This window comes from Falco peregrinus, chromosome 1 (assembly GCF_023634155.1).
Source record: "Falco peregrinus isolate bFalPer1 chromosome 1, bFalPer1.pri, whole genome shotgun sequence".
Classification (NCBI taxonomy): Eukaryota; Metazoa; Chordata; class Aves; order Falconiformes; family Falconidae; genus Falco; species Falco peregrinus.
The window spans coordinates 414,104-433,511 of NC_073721.1; the positions used below are offsets into that span (position 1 = coordinate 414,104).

Consider the following 19,408-nt stretch of genomic DNA (forward strand, 5'->3'; position numbering starts at 1 on the left):
GAAAAGTAGCTGTAAGTTAAGAAGCATTTATGAGGAAATCTCACACTTTCTTCTTAATGTGTCCTAGAAAAAAGGAAGCAGAGACAAGGAGGAATTGTGACTCTGTGGATGGGCTGTTCTTTTATTAGCATAATTAATAGCTCACGCTCTTTAAAAAATTGCCTTCATGAAGTCCTGTGCTTGGAAGAGTAATAAATGATAGCCATCCTCCTGGGGTATGCTCCAGCATACTAACTGAAAAGTAAATGCAGGACTATTTCTCCAAATTATGTATCAGAGTTAAAGGTCGTATTAAAGGAGCAGCATTATGTAATGACATTAACTGAAAGCCAAGCAGCTTCTGGCTCACTGACAGCAGCACTGCAAAGTCAGGATAAGGAGACTACCTTGGACTCACAGGGACACGCACAGCAATCAAGCACAGAGGCTTCCTGAAACGCCTCTTCTGTATTAAGATGGACAGGTGCCTGCTTTTAAATTCAAGTCCTGAAGGATAACAGTGGAGATTCACAGCCGACTAACAAATTATCCAAACACAGGGCTGGGCACTTGTGCTTTTGTGACACAGTTTAGCAGTAACAGCCCTTGGATTTCACTGCAAAGCACCCTACTTCCAATTAAATCTCGGCAACTCAGTAAAACATTCTCCGTTTGCTGATCTCCGTCACTCAGAAACCAAAGCACCAATTATAAAAAAGCCAGCTTTGGTCAAAGAGTGAGACTTTTAACTCTTAGATTAGTATTAGGAGATCAGAAAACAAATACTTTAAAACCTGGCTGAGACTAGCCATAGGACGCTGCTTCTCTCAGGTGCTATTTTGAAAGTCTGGCAAAAGGGTTGCAGAGAACAAGTTCATGAGTTGATACCTCCCAGCTGGGAAAAAGGCTAAAGACTGAGGACAGGTACAAGGCTCCCCTGGAAAACACTGATCTTTATGCTTTGGAAACACGCACCTCGAATAGCACTCTCCGGACTTCTCCACTCCATTATCCTTGCTAAGGAACATCATCCTTCCCACTAGGCCTGTATAAAGACATACACTTTTACCAGCCTGTTAACATCCACTGCAATCTCTGAAGAAGATTTATGGACGCTTTGCAAGTGATATTTTGTTGGCTCACGGTTAAAGGCAAAAAAATTAAGTAGACCTCTAGCACGCTAGGAATCATAAGGAATGATTGCCAAGTGACATTGTCTCCAGCTCCACAACCTGGTTCAGGATTTGTTCAGATTCACAGTTTGGCCCTGTTAGGCTGTCTGCATGCAAAAGGTACTGGAAGTGCTGAAATTCAATAGTAAATTTCAAATATTAGTATGCCTACAAAAGCTAAGGGACTGGATTAACTTCAGACTGAAATAATGCAGAGTCCTGAGACACAGCTTAGAGTCTTCTGTACTCTGAGCACCCTGTGGTTTCCTCCCCACCGCCTCTGTGTGATTCTCTCTGAATGCCAGAGAACTCTCAGATGCAGGTTTCTTGCTGAAGCCTGACCTTCCTCTGTGCCAGCCTGGACTACCTGTGCTGTGAAGACTGCTGTGTAGCACATGCCCATTTTCTGGCTCAGGCTCCCCTTCCATTTGTCGGAGAAATGACCTGGAAGTGGGCAGAGGTCATCCCAAGTGAGGAAGTCACACCCCCCCAGGAACCAAATTACAGATGATAATTCTCACCATCTGCTGATTTCTTAGGATTATACAGAGTATAGCCTTGGTTCTCCTGGAGGTTCAAGCCTATTGTGACTTTTTAAGACTATGGCCAACCATGGATAAAATACTTCCCAGGCATCCAATAAACAGGATACCCACCCAAAAATGTGTTATGAGAAGCCAACAAGGGAATCAGGCAATGCACAGAAGTGGAAGTTTCTCAGACTTGGAAGACCCCTGGTAAATATTAACAAGGAGAAATACCCATTAAGCTGAAGAACTATTGCCAAGTTCTGATCTAAAAGACATCATAGGCATGGGATAAGAAATCTTGAGTGAATAACCATTCTCAAGTTGCTTGTAAAAGTTGCTATTTCTCCTGTTTTAACACCTCTCCTGCCTTCATGTCTCCTAAAGAGTTTGAATATTTAGAATACATTTTAGTTACTCCATGATAACAGATACCAAATATTGGATACAGCTACCTCTCCTTTTGCAAATTTCCAAATCTCTTTTCATGTAGCAGTTCGCTAAGTGCAGATGACTGTGATAGCCCTGTGCTCTCTATTTCAGAAATTGCAGCTGTATGGGAATAAAGTCTATAAACATAATGTAAGTATGTGTACAATTGCAGCAAGGACAAAAGATTTACTTGGCTCCTGCTGAAATCACACGTACATCATCAAGTATACTAGGAGTCTACAAGAGATACAAGTGTCAGGTGGAGAGCTCCTCCAAACCTGCTCCCAGGCTTCTGCTGCTGCCATGAAAGAAGATCCCATTTCTTTGCATATATACGTAAAGTACTTTGTATGAAACGAACAGGGGAAAATGTTAATATCAGTATATTAATACTAGTGAATTCTGTAAATCCAACGAAAGATAATATATCTGAGAGCAGAGGCAATGGTCAGCACCATTTTATGACGATGGAAATAAGGCAGAGAGCTTGAGTGGCTTGTTGAATGTCTCTGAGGCGAGGGGCATGAGAGCTGCAGCCCGCCAGGAGGTCCCCGGTGAAGCAGCAGGGCTCAGCACCCTGCGCTCTCCCCTCCCCCCTGCCCCACACAGGCAGGATCCTGCTCCGCCAACAGCAGCTGACAGAAGGACAACATAAAGATTTGGCTTGTAACAACAACTGCTGTGGGAAGAACTCCCATTTGCATCTCACTCCTAGGAGACGACGTCTCATTCTCACAGCCAGTGAACGAGCCACTGATAGTCCAGAACTATCCAGAACAATCTCTCGAGTCTGCCAGACTCACAGCCTGAAATCAATACCCTGCCTATGACAGTGCCTGTTGCCCAAACAGTGGCTGCGAGACACCTTCCTGGCCAGAGTGCGCTGGTTACCAACCCTGACAGAAGCAGCCTGAAGCAATGCCTTACTGCAACCAGGGGCAGAACAAGCTGCACTCTGCCCACACGGCCCTGTACTACACAGAATTGTCCTCAAGTCTGGCACTGTTTTCTAGAGACCCCAAAAGGCAGCCTTTATCTGCTGTAAAGGCCTCCAAGAGCAATGTATCGTAATTACTGACACAAACCACTTAAGTTTGTATTTTCAAAATATTCTGGATTTTAGCTTAGATTTTTCTCACTCTTCATAGCCCACTGATGTTACTTTTTCTCTTTTTGTTCCTCAAAAGGCCTCCATATACAGATGAATAACCCTTGTCTACATGGCAAAATTACTGCTCGAAATGAATTTACACCGACACAGCTGTTCTGCACTCGGTCCTTCCATGGAAAATGGCAGCCTCTACGTTATTTTGTTCATCCCTTCCTTCCTCAGACACCTTTGAGGCATCTGACATACACACAGTATTTTCCCACTATTGTCGAAAAGAAAAACAGAGGTAGCACCAGAAAGAGGTCCTTGCGCCTCTGCCTAGAGAGTGAGTCTAGGGAACGTGTATACCTTGGGCAAATATCTGGGGTAAGCATAAGAGATCTAGAACTAATTAAGCAGTTAGTGTAAGAGTTCAAGTGCTAAGATTTACACTCTCTGTTCTTATGGAAGCAAGTGCAGTGTAGTTTGTATACTGTAAATTCACTCTCACTTACTGATAACCAACATTAATTTTAAAGCCATTGGCACTTCAGCAGTATTTCAGCTTTGGGGTAGGCAACTGGAAATGTGGTAAAGCAACATCTGAAACAGAGGTACATACTCACACACACACACCCCCTGCCCTGCCCCAAACCTTGACCTTTATTTCTATGTTATATTAAGATTTTTCCGCTGCTTTTGGAGGAAACACAGTTTTTCAATTCTAAAAGTATAATTACAGTACAAGAAATACCCTATCAGGTATCCAGAATACCGTATAACCTTTCAGATGTTACTCAGTGCTTTATTTTCATCGTGCCTTAAACTCTCCTCACCATGCACATAAAAGTGCGTCAGTGTATTATCTGTTTTCATGTATCATATTAACTAGGGGAGTAGATTGCAGCTTTCTTTGAAAAGTGGTGTGTCAAAAGAATACGTTCATATGATGTGATAGTACATGCATCCGTGCACATGTACCTTGGTGGGGGATTTAGGTGTGCTGATTCCCTCCAGCATAAACTAAAACAAAATAAAACCACCAGGCAGGGTGTACTTGAGAAAACAAAGGTTAGGAAGCACTGAGGTGGTTTTTCTCTTTTGTAAGAGTTCCTTCCGTGGAACTAAGCGGTTTTCAAAGTCTTACCAGGTAACCAGGCATCAAGGAGACAAGAAGCTTTGAAATGACCCAATATTACAGCAACTGTTATTTAATAGACAATTTACATAAGAGAGGACTGTAAATAATAGTGATATTTAAATGTGTGATTTATAACCACAACTGCCTTCACAACAAAGTGAGTCAATATAGAAATACTTCATCTTTTTTGGACACCTTGTCAGACATGCAAGACAGTTTAGGTCACAGTCTTTTGAGCTGAGATTAATAAGCCATTATTATAATTAGCTGAGATAAACACGAATTTTTGCAAAAAAAGTTGGTATTCTGGGTTTAGGCTGTTTTTTTTGGTGGTGGTGGGTTTGTTTGTTTTGAGTTTGTTTTCTGGTTTTTTTTACATTAAAGTTATCGTTTACTTTACCTTCTCCCACCCTCAAGGGCCATATATTTCTCAACCATTAGTACTTCATTTCTGACATTCTCGTACATTACCCATCTGTTCATACTTTCTTTCCTTATATGATTTCTTCCTCTGTCGTCTAAACCCCCCTAATTGCCCTAATGTAAATGCTCAAACCACCAACTATGAACTTTTAATATAAGACCAACGAAATCCTCACTCCAGTTTCTGGGCAACCCTATCTCCCTCAGCTTCCACAACAGCCAGCTGTACCTAAGGAACACTCGCTGTTTCCACCTGCTCTAAGGGACACGGACTAGTTTGTGACCAGTATGCAGAAATACCCACACACCTACTCATCCTCATAAATACATTAAAGATGAGGCTTAATACTGTATATAGATTTACGGCTTCCATCATGTTGTATTGTGTGATGTTCCTATTTGGACATTCTGATGCACTTCCTTGCAAGCGATCCAAACAAAGCTTTGCTCTTTCATTGCCCTTGCTATTCGGAAGAAACTGTAAAACTGTATCTGGTTTTCTGTTTTCTCAATGCCATCATAGGTCCACACTGCCTGATCAGAATTGATTGCTGCTCTTATCCCCCCCTTCCCTATCCCGGTTTATTGCCTCCACACTGTGCTCCAGATTCAGAGCCTGAAAATCGTGGTCACAAAACACACCAATGGATCTTAGAACACTCAGGGCTGACACTGCAGCATCTTACTCTGAGTCAGCAGTACCATGCCAGATTTGCCTCCACGTGGGCCAGAAACTGCTGCAGCCTGAGCACTGCAACACAGCTCCCTCCGCTTTGAAGGGCCCGACATCAATGCAGAGGCTACACCACATGCTCTCAGACCCCATCTTCACAGCGGTACCTTCCTTCTCACCAATGCAATTACCCATATAACCTGCACTGTTCGGCCATTCTTCTAAATACACAGTCATTACAATTGTGCTTTGATAAACATGAAATAAATAGTAGAAAGAGAATCTCTTTGTGTTTTGGAGGGTTTTTTTTGTTTGGTTTTGTTTGGTTTTTTTATTCACCTCCTTGTGCGCTACTTTCGTTGACTGATCATGTCATAGGATGCCAATTACTCTTTATAGCACATTTTTTTCTATGCTTATTATGAAGCAGGTATAAAAGATAGCTTCTAGTTTAAGCAAAGAGAAGCAATGAATGTCTCATAACCCTGGTATAGTAATGACTTCCGGCAAAAAAAAACCCCACAACAACAATGCATCCTCAGGAGTAGATGGGAGCCTTGTTCAAAATGTTAGGGTATGTGCTTCCCCACTAATCCTAAAAGGTGAAAAACGCACAACCTGAGTAGGCAAACTGGAAGAGCACAAAAGACTATCTGTTGCACATTCATTTCTAAATCCTGTGTGGATTTAGAGGTAACCTACTCTTACCAACAGTGCAGAGCATTCAGCCCCCAGCTTCAACTCCCACCTGCCAGGAAGGAAACCCTGTGCAGGACTACAGGGAACTTCGATCTGCGAAGGATGTGGAGGTCATCTGGGAGTAATGCCAGTCAATTCTAGAATGAATGCTCAGGGTTGTATTAGTTTGTTCAGAAATCAGATCCCCACCCCCCCAACAAAATCTTCCGTGTATCTGGAATTTGTGGGATAAAATGAAACCAACCCAAAACTCCTTTACACCTTAATAATGCACAACCAAAGGAAGGGAACCAATAACAATATATCCCTTCCCAAGCTGGACTTCTACTAGCTACCTCTGGAGATCCGGTATTTATTCCATTTATTTAAAAAACAAAAGGTTGAGATATAAGTAAGTTTTGCTCTACCTTTATGTTAATAACTTACAATAAAATTAGCAATCTGTGTTCACGCTAAAGAACAGAATTGAAATAAAGATGTTCCTAATACAGCTGAACCACTTAGAAAACAGCAATACTTGAAAATGTTTGGACAGAAGCAGCAGACTCTTAGCCAGACTTCATGAGCAAAAATCACTAAATTTGTCAAAATGACTAACCCCCACATTTCCATCTTTTTCTCTTTTGTTTTATATGCTTTGCATGTCAGACAAATTATCAGGAAAATACTCCTTGTGTGACATTTCATTGCTTAATGCTTTACTGGTGCCGTAAAACAAGACAACTGCTGAAATTATAGGAAAATAAATTTGTAATTTCTTCCTCATTTAGCCATTTTTGAAGCTCGTGTATAGGAAAGTCATTAATGTTATGTCCTCCTATCGATGTTCCAAGCCTTTCAAGGGATAACTAATGTTTTTTCTATACTCTTCCATGTGGCCAGTTAAATTAGACACATTATTTGTGCTGTTAGAGAACACTGATCAATAGACACTTGGAAAGCCCTCTAAAACTAAGTGGAAACACTTCCTCAGTGTCAAAGGGTTCTAGTTTGGGTTTGTACATTGCAAACATCGTTAAATTGAACAGAGTAGTTAAGTGTGTGTCTGTGGCATTTTAATACTAGCATCAAAATCTCTGAATGTTAATTTCTCTTTAGAAGCTCTGTATGACAGCTGGTATGCACTGACCATCATCACGGTGCTTTCAGGGAAAGAGACGCTGCTCCCTCTCCACCAGCACCAGGCCTTTTTTAACTGGCTTTGCTCATGGGGAATTACTCCACTGCCTAAATCCACTAGACGCCTGCTCACAGAGCCTGTGGGTTTCAGCCCAGCTCGATTTCACTGAGACCCGTACAGTTTTTTATTCACCATTTTTCCCTTGGAAATCGAGTTGCTTACTGCCTTTTCACATCAACAGTAGTATCTTGACATTAGGATTAGGTAGCATAATACAACAACTCTTTTTCTACTATCCATTTGCTTTTAATTGTGAAAAGTTGAGGTGGATTTCCAAGCCTTTTTGAAATGTGTAGCTGGTAACTTGGTTGCCACATGATATTCATAGAAAGGCTGTGAGCAGACTCGGGTATTGCTTTCTTTTCAGCTACGAATACTGCATTATAACATTATTTCAGACACTAAATAACCCATTAGTTTATATCAGTAAATAGCATACGTATTGTTTTTCTATAGAGTCACGCTACTCTTATTTAAGAATTAATTCAATGCCTCAGACAAACACATTAGCAAGTTCTTTAAACAGCAGTTCATAATTTCTTAAGCAATTATCTTCACATTTTCCAATCTCACATCTTTTCATGAAAGCCAGAGCTGTTCCAAATCAAACATTTTGTTCGCACAAACAAAATTCCTCACACACATTACTTGAAAAGAGCTGTTATAAAATTGTGGCTCTGCTAGAGCAATGTATAAATGGTCCTGCCCTTAGCCCTACTGCATATAAATGCAAACAAGATATCCGATTGCCCCACACCTTAATAATTTGGAGTTTTCTTGTAGAAAGACAAAGCGTGGCAACTGTGCCACCAGATTTCTAAAGGGGACCTATGCAGGGCTTTGCAAACTTCAAGTTAAAGCATTTACTGTATTATTTGTGCTATATCTTCAATTATTTCAGTGTTTTTCATTACTGTTCTTCCTGTTTCATTAAATATTCAATATCTTCCCAAGCACTTAGCAAACCTTTACGCAAAACATCCTTAACCCCCTAGCCCTGAAGAAAAGCGCACTTTTCTCCTCGCTGGCAGAAGAGGTGCGCATGATGGAAGCGCAAGGGCTGGCAGTGGCAGCTCAGCCCTGCGGATAGCGGGGGCCAGGGACCTGCCCGCGGGCATCGCCCCTGCCAGCGGCTGGGCGTCCAGACAGTGTCACCCTGACACTGGGGGTGACAGCGGGGCTGCTGAGCAACCCCTCCACAGCCCTAGGAGAAGGCTGGAAGGATTCCTGTGTTTTAGAAGGGAAGGGTTTAGTCCAAGTAAGTATACGTTATAGCATTTTAATGTTTATTGACATATGTTCGCCAGATGTGCATGATGCAGCCACTGAAGCACCTACAATGAGCAGCTGCCTGCAAATCAGTAACGTGAAAATTTATTAATCTTTAGCCACAGATCACTTGCAGATGAGCTGCTAACAATGGATACCAAGCAGTACTCTGCTCTCCCTTCTGCTTTTTGGAAAGCTCCCTTGCCCCTACCCAGCCTGGCCAGGAGGGCGCTTACAAGTAAACACGGCCAGGGAAGCGTGGTGTCCGCTTCCCCAGCGCCGACCAGGGAGCCAAACCTGAGAAATGCCACAGCACCAGGCTCACAGCAAGCACAGGCCATGAGGCAACGCTCGTGTCCTGGTCTGGCGCAGTTCTGCTGTGCTCAGCACTCGCCAGCAAGCAGTGCGGGGGCCTTGGGGACAGACAGACTGCAGGCTGGGTGCAGTGATGTGAATCTTCTCCTGTGCTCGTGGAGGGGGGACGGATGCCACAATTGAAGTTGCAAGCTTTTTGTGCCTGTACTAGGACAGCCTTTGCTCTGCAGAGCCTGTTCTTGGCTCCTCTGTTGAGAAGGTTTTCTTCCTTTCACCCCAAGAAGATTTGCTGTGCCGCTCTTGGACTTCAAAGAAACTTTACTAAAATAAAACAAGATAAAAATAAAGGCCTGAAAACAGGACTTTTATTCCATTCATAGCAAATGAAAATCTCTAATAGCCATGTTTTCCCTCAAAATTCTTTACTATTTGTATGCAACAATTTATGTATCAGACAATTATATGCAACCTTCAAGACAGGATTAAGAAGAATAAATTCTAAATAGTATATACTATTAAAAAAAAGGAAAAAAGCTAGAGTAAAACTTGAGAACTGTCATGCAAATAGCAGGCAGCAAACACTATGCTGCAAAGGACTCTTGAGTTAAAGCCTCAGGGCTATCCCTGCAGTATCAGTGATCTGTTAAGCGCAGAGTTGTCAAATAAATGGAATATAACTGAGAAGACTTAACGTTTTGAGATATGTGTTGAGCCAACCAATAATTCTTTCCATAGATCTTCAGACAATTTACTTTCAGAACACACAATAATCAAATACGCAGCAAAGCACAAGCAAACAAAACCGCAACATGCTCCTACGCTGAAAGGAGAGCAGTTCTCCTCCGTCTTTTGTTGTGTTCCTCACCAGCTCAGAAAACACCAAGTGCCACCACAGCCAGAGGCAGTGCCACGGGCCAGCACATCGCTGTCCAGCCTGGCCGGTGCCAAAGCAAAGTGGAAAGCTGCTGGTGCAGCCAAGCACCTTCCAACCCATGGCAGGAGCCCCGGGCTATCCCCCACGCACCACAGAAAGGGAAATAAGCCCCCTAACCACTGTCAACCGCAGAGACTCCTGAAACACAAGGGAGGGCATGGGGAGCCCACGCTGAAAGGTCCAATCAAGGCATTTTAGGTTTAACATCACTGCTACTGCCCTCTCCGCTGTCCCCAAACCCCACTGGCTTCCACTAGCACAAGCAGGGAAGTGCTGCTCCGCAGGACCACACTCCCACGCCAGGCAGCAGGATTGCACAGATAGGGGGCTTGCCAGGAGAGTGGTCTGCCCGCCGGCAGAGCCAGGGCCACAGCCCCTCCAGGAGGTGTCCATAGCTATTCCTCCTCAGCCAGGCTCCCCCATGGTTTGCACTTCCACAGAGCTGAGGCCAGGCAGCTGCGCCCCACGCCCCTGGCCTCTAAGGTTAATTTTAAATGACCTTGGCTCTCAGGAAATTCTGAACCGAAACACTGATACCGGTGACTGCAAGGTTCGGTGCCGTGCACGTGTGGGCGAGTGGTGTGCCTCACAGGTGTACCTGCCCAAGTAACCCAACAACCACAGCATGCCTTGCCTTGTATCACAGCTGTAGTTTTAAACAACAACAAAGTTTGTTTTAGCCTCTCTTTTCTGACAGCAATTACAAAAGTCTTAATTTTTTAAAGCTTAGAAAGAGTTGTTTTCCCCTTGTGTTCAGATACTATAGCCTATATTTTAGTTTTAAATATTTCAGCTGATTTTTAGATGTAAGGGTTTCTACAAAAACGGGTTATGATTTTTCTTTACAAATAATCCCACATTTTTTGTAAACATGTAGTCTGTCGCATGACTACAGTATGCAATTCTGAATATAAAATCCACAGCCAACAGAAAATGCAATTCCACATAAATTGTAAATCCATTGTTAATACAAACAGTATAATGATTCTACATATAAAGAAGATGCTATATCACCAATTTCCTCAGCACTAGCACCTTTGAAAACAACAGAAATTGACCCAAGACTGTATTACCGGGCTACTGATCTGTGAAATGTCTCACTGTTTTGTAATCGTTCCTCCTCTTTCAATTATAAAGAAGTGTCAGAAAACTGGTGGATGATAAGCCATGAAATTCCTCACTGCAAGAACTTTATTTGTTTCAAAAATGTACAGAAAAAGAGAGAAGTCAAAGCCAGAGGAAGGTACCGCTGTGGCAACACCTTTCACATCCCATTTCCCATCCAAAGGAAATTGGAAGCAACTATGCAACTGCTGACTCCCCTAAGAAATTAAGTGGGAAATTTCATTTCAGGTGGTTGTAAACACATGTCCATGTCACAAAATGACAATCATTTTTTTCATGACTTAGTAGAAGTTAATCCTTCTGCTTCTGACGTTCACCAGCTTATTTCAAACTCCACCCCCACCCCACCCCAAATAAAAAGAGACAAAAGCTAATGAAGAGGTCAAGTTTTGTGACACAGGTTTCAAAAGCTTCCAACCGTGTATTTCATCAAGAACTAGGAGGATGTATTGGAATGAGACTGTGTATTACGATTAGCAAAATGAGGCAGGCGGCTGCGGGGACACGGTAACGGCAGGGTGCTCCGCGAAGCCACCGCTGATGTGCAGCGCCACCGCGCGGCTCCGCCCGGCTCTGCAGCGCCGCTCCCCGCAGTCGGGGGCTTCATTTCGCTTTTCCTACCTCACAGAACTTATCAGCAGGCACTTCTGTGCATGGCTACAGATTTGCTGCTGGCGTTTTCGGTGCATTTATAGGGAAGACTAACATGTTTTTCAAATGGTTTTATTCCTTTCGTTCTCACCTAGGAAGTGGAATTGGCAAAAAGCAAAAATGAATTAATTATCCAAGCAGCAAGCACCAACACAAAATGGAGCACTCCACGGCGTCTCTTGGAGGCTTGCCGTGCTGATGTTTGCCTCACTTGTCATGAGAGGGCTCCCCCAGGCATCCTCTCACAGCCCACCAGCCTCACACATGCTCCTATGCACTTGAGTACCAAGAAAAAAAAATTCTAAAGAACGCGCATAGTAAAGTTTGTTTAAAAAGTTGTTACCAATTTAAAAATGCTTATACTAACTCATTTCTACAGGGAAGAAAAAAACAAAAAAAACACCCAAAAACCAGACAGTGAGGCAGAGGGAAACATTTGATCAGAAGCGATGTGTGGAAGCTGGTGATGACAAAATACTTCTGGGTTTTTCGTATGTGCTTGTCAGAAAGGAGTCTGTGGACTTTTCTTCGTTTCAAAGATCGTTCCCTGCAGGAACCTCACTAATTTTAGGAGAGTCTACACAGCGAGTGACAGCCCCTTGGCTCCTCCTGCAGCATGACCTTCCCTGGCAGGACAGCCCTGGCCCCATACATCCCTCCAGACGCAGCATCTCTGCCAGGCGCTGCTTCTGCCACGTTCTCAGGCCAGAAGTGATGTTCTACTTCTCTAGTTTGGTATATTTTTCAAAGATAGGATCATAAAACCAAACTCAAGTACAAAATGAAATTCCATGGAAAGGAGAGGATGGGGAAAAAGGAGAAGGTGGAAGCAGGCTCATGCAATTAGCAGGAGAAAATTCAAATCGACTGCAGTAAAGGATAAGCCTGGCAAGAAAACATACTCCCAAAACTCCCATTCAGCCAAGGGCCACACTGATACCGAGCTACAAATTGAAGACTAAAATCAACATCGCAGCTGGGTCAGGACTGCTTCTGCTCGTGTTCCCAGAACCCAGGCAGCTGCGCTTGCGTCAGCTGGGCCAGGGAGCAGGGCACGATGGCTCCGTGTCTGAGCGTGCACCCGGGTGTGCACTGCCCCCCACCCCCCAGCCCGTCGGGGCGCGCAATGGCCCCCGCAGCCGCCCCCCCCCCCCGCTGCGCCCAGAGCGCCCGGCGGCCCCAGGACACAGCCTGGTGCTTCAGCTCCACCTCCTGGAGAAAACTTGTGTTTCTGCAAAAACTGGAAAGTCCTTAAAAGTGTTAATGGAGGAGCGGGCTGAGAACTAATCAGGCGTGTGAATTCCCCCAATATTCAATTCAATTATGTCTCTCTTCCTAAATCATCTTTTTTATTTAACAAAACTCTAAATTGCCACAGCTAATAAGCTCAGAAGAATCAGTGTACACCATTCATTTCTGGGAACAGGCCGATATTTTCTAAGATCCATTAATAACTATGACAGGATTTATGTACAAGATAAATTCATTTCAATTTCCTTTTTCAATTAATGGCCAATTATTCGAACTCAGCCCAACCAAAAATATTACTAAAGTATCATTAATCTAACAAAAATTAACTTTACTATTCTCTCAGTAATGAGCACATGTAATTTTAAGATAAAATAACATACTTGAATAAAATGTTGCCCATCTGTATTTTTAGGACCACTGCTCACCACTGGAGCCCTCTTAGTCACACTAGCTCAGGTTATTATTATTGTTATTATTAAGGATAATGACTTGAGCAAAGGTCTCTCCTAGACCCTACCGTACACCACCCAGTGCTTTATTTAGCTAAGATTAAGAGGCATTTTAAATCTAAAAAACTACTGGTACAGAGTGCATGGAGTAAAGTAAAAACAATCAGGGAGGGGGACAAACAAACAACCAACAACAAAAAAGGGCATAACCATTTTGTACATATTATGGCAATGCCTGTACTCATCTCCCTAGTACAAGAGCACATTGTGTTACTGCAGAATTTGAGCCTTTTGCCCTCTTTTGTAGTGCTTATCCTCATTTCGCTGTTCATACCCACGTGGCGTAACCCACCCTGCCACGCAGCCCTCGCTGGGCGCCCTGCTCCTGCCTGCTCCTGCCCCACCGCTGGGTAGCCATGCACCGTGTCCCTGCAGGAGGCGGAAGCTGGGGTGGATGGGGGTACCCCCAAATGAGAGTGCCTAGGGCAGGGGGCGGGCAGGCCACCCAAGGACGTGCCAGTCCCCTCACAACACCAAGGGTCTGCGTCCCATCAAAGAGGGGGTGCAATGGCAGCCCCCAGGTGTTTCCTAGAGAGCTGCTCATCAGGAGACCCACATGTGCCCCCGGCTGAGCGATGCCTTCATCATCTTCAGGGAGGCAAATACCTCGGCCTCTATAACCCAACCACAGATTTGGCAGGGGGTGGGGGAAGAAAGCCTGCCAGAAAAATGGACTGTTATCTGCTGCGTTCCCCATTAATAATGTGTCTTTGCCCATTTCCTGGATGGTTATTTAAGGGTAGTTTCATTTCAGTAATTTATATCACAAAACTTGAACTTTATAAGAAGGCAGCCACGTGAGCACAGCATTCTCTCTCCTTTCTGTTTATTTGTATTATCAGTGCAAAATAATGGTAAATACTTGTGGTTTATGGCACTGGTGCTGTTTAAATACATTTTCCTGATGTCAGAAACACTGGTTGTGAAAATTACCTTTTTTCAATTTGGAAAAAATCTACTATGTAATGAACTAATTACAACACAATATTACTAGCAGGAGCAAACTGAAACTTCAGCTCATCAGATGTATAGCTCAACAGCATTTTTTTCATTGAAGGTTATCTATCAGGCTGAGCAAGCGGACAGGCAATTGAGGATTCTGTTTATTTTTTAAAAATAAATCTACACTGAGAATAAAGCAACTACCCTACTGTGCAGATGCTTCCACAAATCAGCTAGGCGCTGTAGCAATCACACAACTCCTAGCATGCTCCCTAGAAACTGGAGGCATGAGCTGGTGACAAGCTTGCTCTCAAGAGACTGGGTTTGCCTGGAGTCCTCAGGATCTGACTTTCTGCAATAAAGATTCTCTCAAGACAGCAAGTATGTTTTAAGCCAAGCAGAGTTTTCTTCTGCCTTCTTTTAACAATTAAAAAAAAGAAAATGCATTTGTGAAGCAATATAAAACCTTAATTGAATATTCCAGAAATCAATAAATACAGGGCACAAACAAAACTACCTTTGATCTAGTTACAATAAAAAAATGTCACTGACATCAACTTATTTCTGGCTGCTATTCAGCTTCAGTATGAATGCTCTTACTTCAGAATAAAAGCACCTTATTCACAATTAACGTAGGCTATTTGAGAAGTATCAATAGGTAAAAGTTCATCAAACCCAACTATATCTGAGTAACTCTCCACATTGAAAAGCTTTATAATTCATAAATTAATATATACATTTATAAATGAAAAAAATTATAGTTTACTCCTTACATGAAATATACCAAGTACGTTAAAATTAACAGAGAATATAAATGCTAGGATGTTGGGGAAAATCAATACAACTGCAAAGACCTGCTTAATTAAGAGTGAAGTCCGTTGGGTATACTCACAAATAAATAAAACGATTGCACTGAATTTCTCAGCTTCTCAGACTTTTACCTATTTCAGTTGTCTTATATCCGTCTTTTCACTGATTATACATTCTCTAACAGAAACTAAGATCTACCTTCTAGATTGTGTTTCGTATGACAAAAGAAGTATTGTTGTTTTAAACTGAGATTTACAGGAGGCTGAATTTTAAAAAGCATTGTGAAGCTATTCGAGTACCTGAAAATTTCTGGCTAGCACATGCATCAGCTTGTCCACACTCGTTTGCTATCAGTATTTCCAGTCATAACTGGAACAGCATCAGAGCTGCCTGTTTAGTTAATCTGAAACTTCTGGGAAGCCATCGTTATGCTTGCAAAGGTTGTCACCCACAAACCTCATTCATAACTGCTGGGAGCTCTTAACTCCAATGCTGTCACCTTCCCCAGAGCTGATAAGCGTAACTCTAATGTAGCACCTTTCTGCCAAGAGATTAATCTTCAGATCATTTTTAAATTTTATAAAACCATGCATCTCTGATGCATGATATGAATTGCTTCATCCATGTGCACCTGTGTGCTGCCCCGCACTTGCCATGAAACCTCTGCTGCTCACAACGCTTGGCCTTAACAAAAGCCTTAGGTCAGAGTCACAGCCAAAATCTGACTCCCTGCCAACCCCTGCCTTGGAGACAGAGCTGACTGCCCCACCAGGGCCAGAGACCTGCTGCGAGTTGGCAGGGGGCCAGCGGCATCTTCACACGTCCCCTGGGCTGTACACTTCACTGCTTACCCTAGGGGCTGGAGTTTTCTTTATGTGTGTTTTTTATTAAGTTTTGAGTGGAACAAATTCCCATGCAGCTTCACCCCATCACCTATGGCAGAACAGGGCCAACCAACAGCACCACAGTTTTCTCCCTAGTCACAACACTGCTCCCTCTCTCCCCACAAATGCCAAGCCTAAAACCATTTAGATTTGGTATACATGACTGTAAATGACAATACCTGGTATTAAAATTTGTGTCTGGAATGATGCAAAATGAACCATTTTGATCCTTAGTGAATTTAGAGTTTTTAAAACCAAATCACTCCATGTTACACCTCGTTACCATATTGTTTGGGGTTTTTTTATTTTTTATTTTTCAACACTCATCCTAGATTGCCCTGAGCTGGAACGGGACAGACTACTGAAAACCTCTTCTCATATCTCACTGTCATTCCTAACACAGCCAAGCAGAGTAACTATAAGCAGCAAAATCTAATTTAGCTTTGCAGGAGCTCAGCCAAGGAAAGCCTTACAGAAGAAGTGTTGCCAAAACTGCTAGAAAAGGGATATGAGAGCAGCAGGGGTATAGGTTAGCCAAACCGTAACTACTTGGGCTTCTCTGTTTCTAAAGCAAATAGCCTTATACAACAATATATGTGATAAATGTTTATATTTTAAAGATTGAGAGGTAATAATACAGTAACTACAAGGCTAGCATCTGCTGCCAATTCTGTGCCATAGAAGGGATGGAAAAAAGCCCACAGAAGTTAAAAGAACTTTGCAATCAAACAGAACTAATGAGGAAAGAGGGAGACACGTAACATCATACAAGCCAAACCACATTGGAGATAAGACTAAAACTTTACCCTAAATGGACACACCACAGTGATGAAATCCCCGTTCAGAGTCACCCAGTGCATAAGTTACATGAACACAGACTGAACAGAAGAGCTGAAGAACTGCCACTTCAAATCACATGTGTAAAAAATCATTTTTATGAATCTTAATTCATGACAGTAGTCTCAGGAACTATGTGTGGGGGCTGTCAGCATTAGGCACCAAAAACTAGGCTATAAGAATCAAAAGGTTAAGAAGCTCAGTATGAAGGTGCATCCTCTCTCCTTTCTAGGTTTGCTGGCTTTGTTCCAAGCCACTACTGCTACAAGTCTAACAAGGAAGGTATAAAATATTCCTCTAGCACACAGCATTTTCTCCTGATAATAGTAACATAAAGTGCAATTAAATCATTGCTCAACTTTTGGGGTTTTTTTGCTTTCCACACTGAATTGATTCAGCTCAGAAAGGTTCTTAGAGGTTGGAAAGAAAGACAAGACAGAAAAAAAGCCAGAAACATAGTTCTATGAGCCACATCCACCTTTTCATTATGCTTTCAAAAATTCTGATGCAAGAACTGGAAGCCAGAACACCCATGCTACCTACCTTCACTGTGTCTGTATACAGAGACAGAATCACCATCTTTTATATACTCCTTCTCGACTAACTACACTTTCAAAGACTGCTTTCCTTCTTGCACTACAGCACCGCAACAGGATCTTGTTTCTAGCTTGCCCAACACAACCTCTACATCCCTTCCAGAAGCGCTCCTCTCCAGACAGGGAGTCCCCTCTCCACCAGCGGTACCGTACCAACATGCAGTGGTACTATGCTCATCGTTGTTCCCCAAAAAACATGTTGATTCTATTGGCAGTGCTTTTACGCCTGCTGCCAGGTTACTAACACACATAAGCCTACATCTGAGAAGATCTGAGGGCTCCTATGGGAAACGCCCTCCCTCCTGCTATGGCTGCCATTTGAGACCAATGGAGCCATTTCCGAACCATTTAACACCGCTTTACTGGTATGTGTAGTGTTATTTACAAACAGCCTGTCATGCAGGGCTACATCAAACAGCTTTACAAACCTTTTTACATCTTTATAGTTATTAGTTCAACAGAGAGTAATTTAATCAAATAGTAAAAAACACATGTTTGATTAGACTGTTTTCCATGGAAAATAATACTGGTACAGGCAGCCTCCCTCCTCCCACCCTTTACTGACTGAATACGTTGACAGAATTTCTTTTTCCAGAAAGGCCTAGTTTTAGTAAATACAGGATGAGAAGAAAGCGATATGCAAAGTAATGTTTATGACAGGAAACAGAGAATTATAAAGGTGGTTGGGGAATACTGCAAGAAAGCACAGTGCCTAGAAAATAATGCTAGTACCTGAAACAAGGAACCACGTTATTTCTTGAAGTAGGAACTCTGCAAAATATAGAGCTCTTCAGAGGCACAAACAGCACGTGTCCTACAGCCAGGATTGCTGTCAGCCTCATTAAGATCCTTTTCATTCACCACAGTGGCATGAAAAATAAACGTACCTCATAAAATAACTTCAGAAGTACTGTGACCATATAGATATTATAGGTTGCATTAGTCTTCTACACTGCATTTCTCAAAATAAGATCACAGATGATTATCCCTTTCTCCCCCATAATCACAGACAAGTCTAGGTCAGAACGGACCTCTAGAGATTATCTGGTCCAACCCTCTCCTGAAAGCAGATCAGGTCAGAGCCCATGACAGCTCTTCTCATTGTATTTGGGAGGTGCTTGCTGCAGGTGTGCTGCAGCACTGCAATGGGACCCCTGCGGGGTCTTTGCCAGTGAGCAGGTTTATTAGGATGCAGTTCTGACCCATAAGCAACTCCAAAACACACATTTCTGTACTACTGCCCTTCATCTACCAGGTCTTTCTGAACATCTTTGGCACACTGTTTTAACATTCCTGACTTGGGATTTGTCCAACTAAGGCTCAGTGAAGCTGATAATCTTGTTTTTCTCCTTTTGATGAGAAAGAGAAAAAAAAAATGCTGATATCTCTCCTCCAGTTCCACAGTACCTGGGCTCCTAGCCAGAGTCATTAAAAATGAATAAACAAAAACCTTTCCAGGTTCATATTCCCCTAGGTTATGCACTACCAAGCTGGGATTTGTGTGCATGGTGGGGGCTGTCTTTTCCTTGTTTAACTGCATGTCCCAGTCACTGCCTTCAGCTGCCAGGCAGCACCAGCCCACGTGCAGAGCGCCAAGCACTGGGAGCGGCTGGGGAGCCTGGCCAGCAGGGCTCCTTGGAGCCACCAAACACCCACTGAGCAGGATCCCATGGGAAAAGTAAGCTGCTGTCCTGGAGGCAAGGGAGATGTCACTGATTCACCAGTAAAGGGCTGCTCTTCCTTGTAAAATCTAGCAGTAATCACCTAAAATAAACCGCAGACCTGTTTGCACGTTGCACAGTCCTGGCAGCGATCATATATCACTTCTACTCTGTGCAAAAGGCAACTCTGCACACAATCTTGCACATTTATCTGAACATCACTTTCATACTAGTGGAAACTTGTGCCCTGGCTCTTCTCACGACCCGATAGGTGAGTGAGCTCCTGAACACGTGCCAAGCCCTATCGC

General features: G+C 43.0%; 1 protein-coding gene across 2 annotated transcripts in view; it reads right to left on the reverse strand.

Moving 5' to 3' along the window:
• INPP5A (inositol polyphosphate-5-phosphatase A) overlaps positions 1–19,408 on the reverse strand; it is a 257,164-nt gene that overhangs the window by 153,268 nt on the left and 84,488 nt on the right. The gene's annotated exons all lie outside the window — the stretch shown is intronic.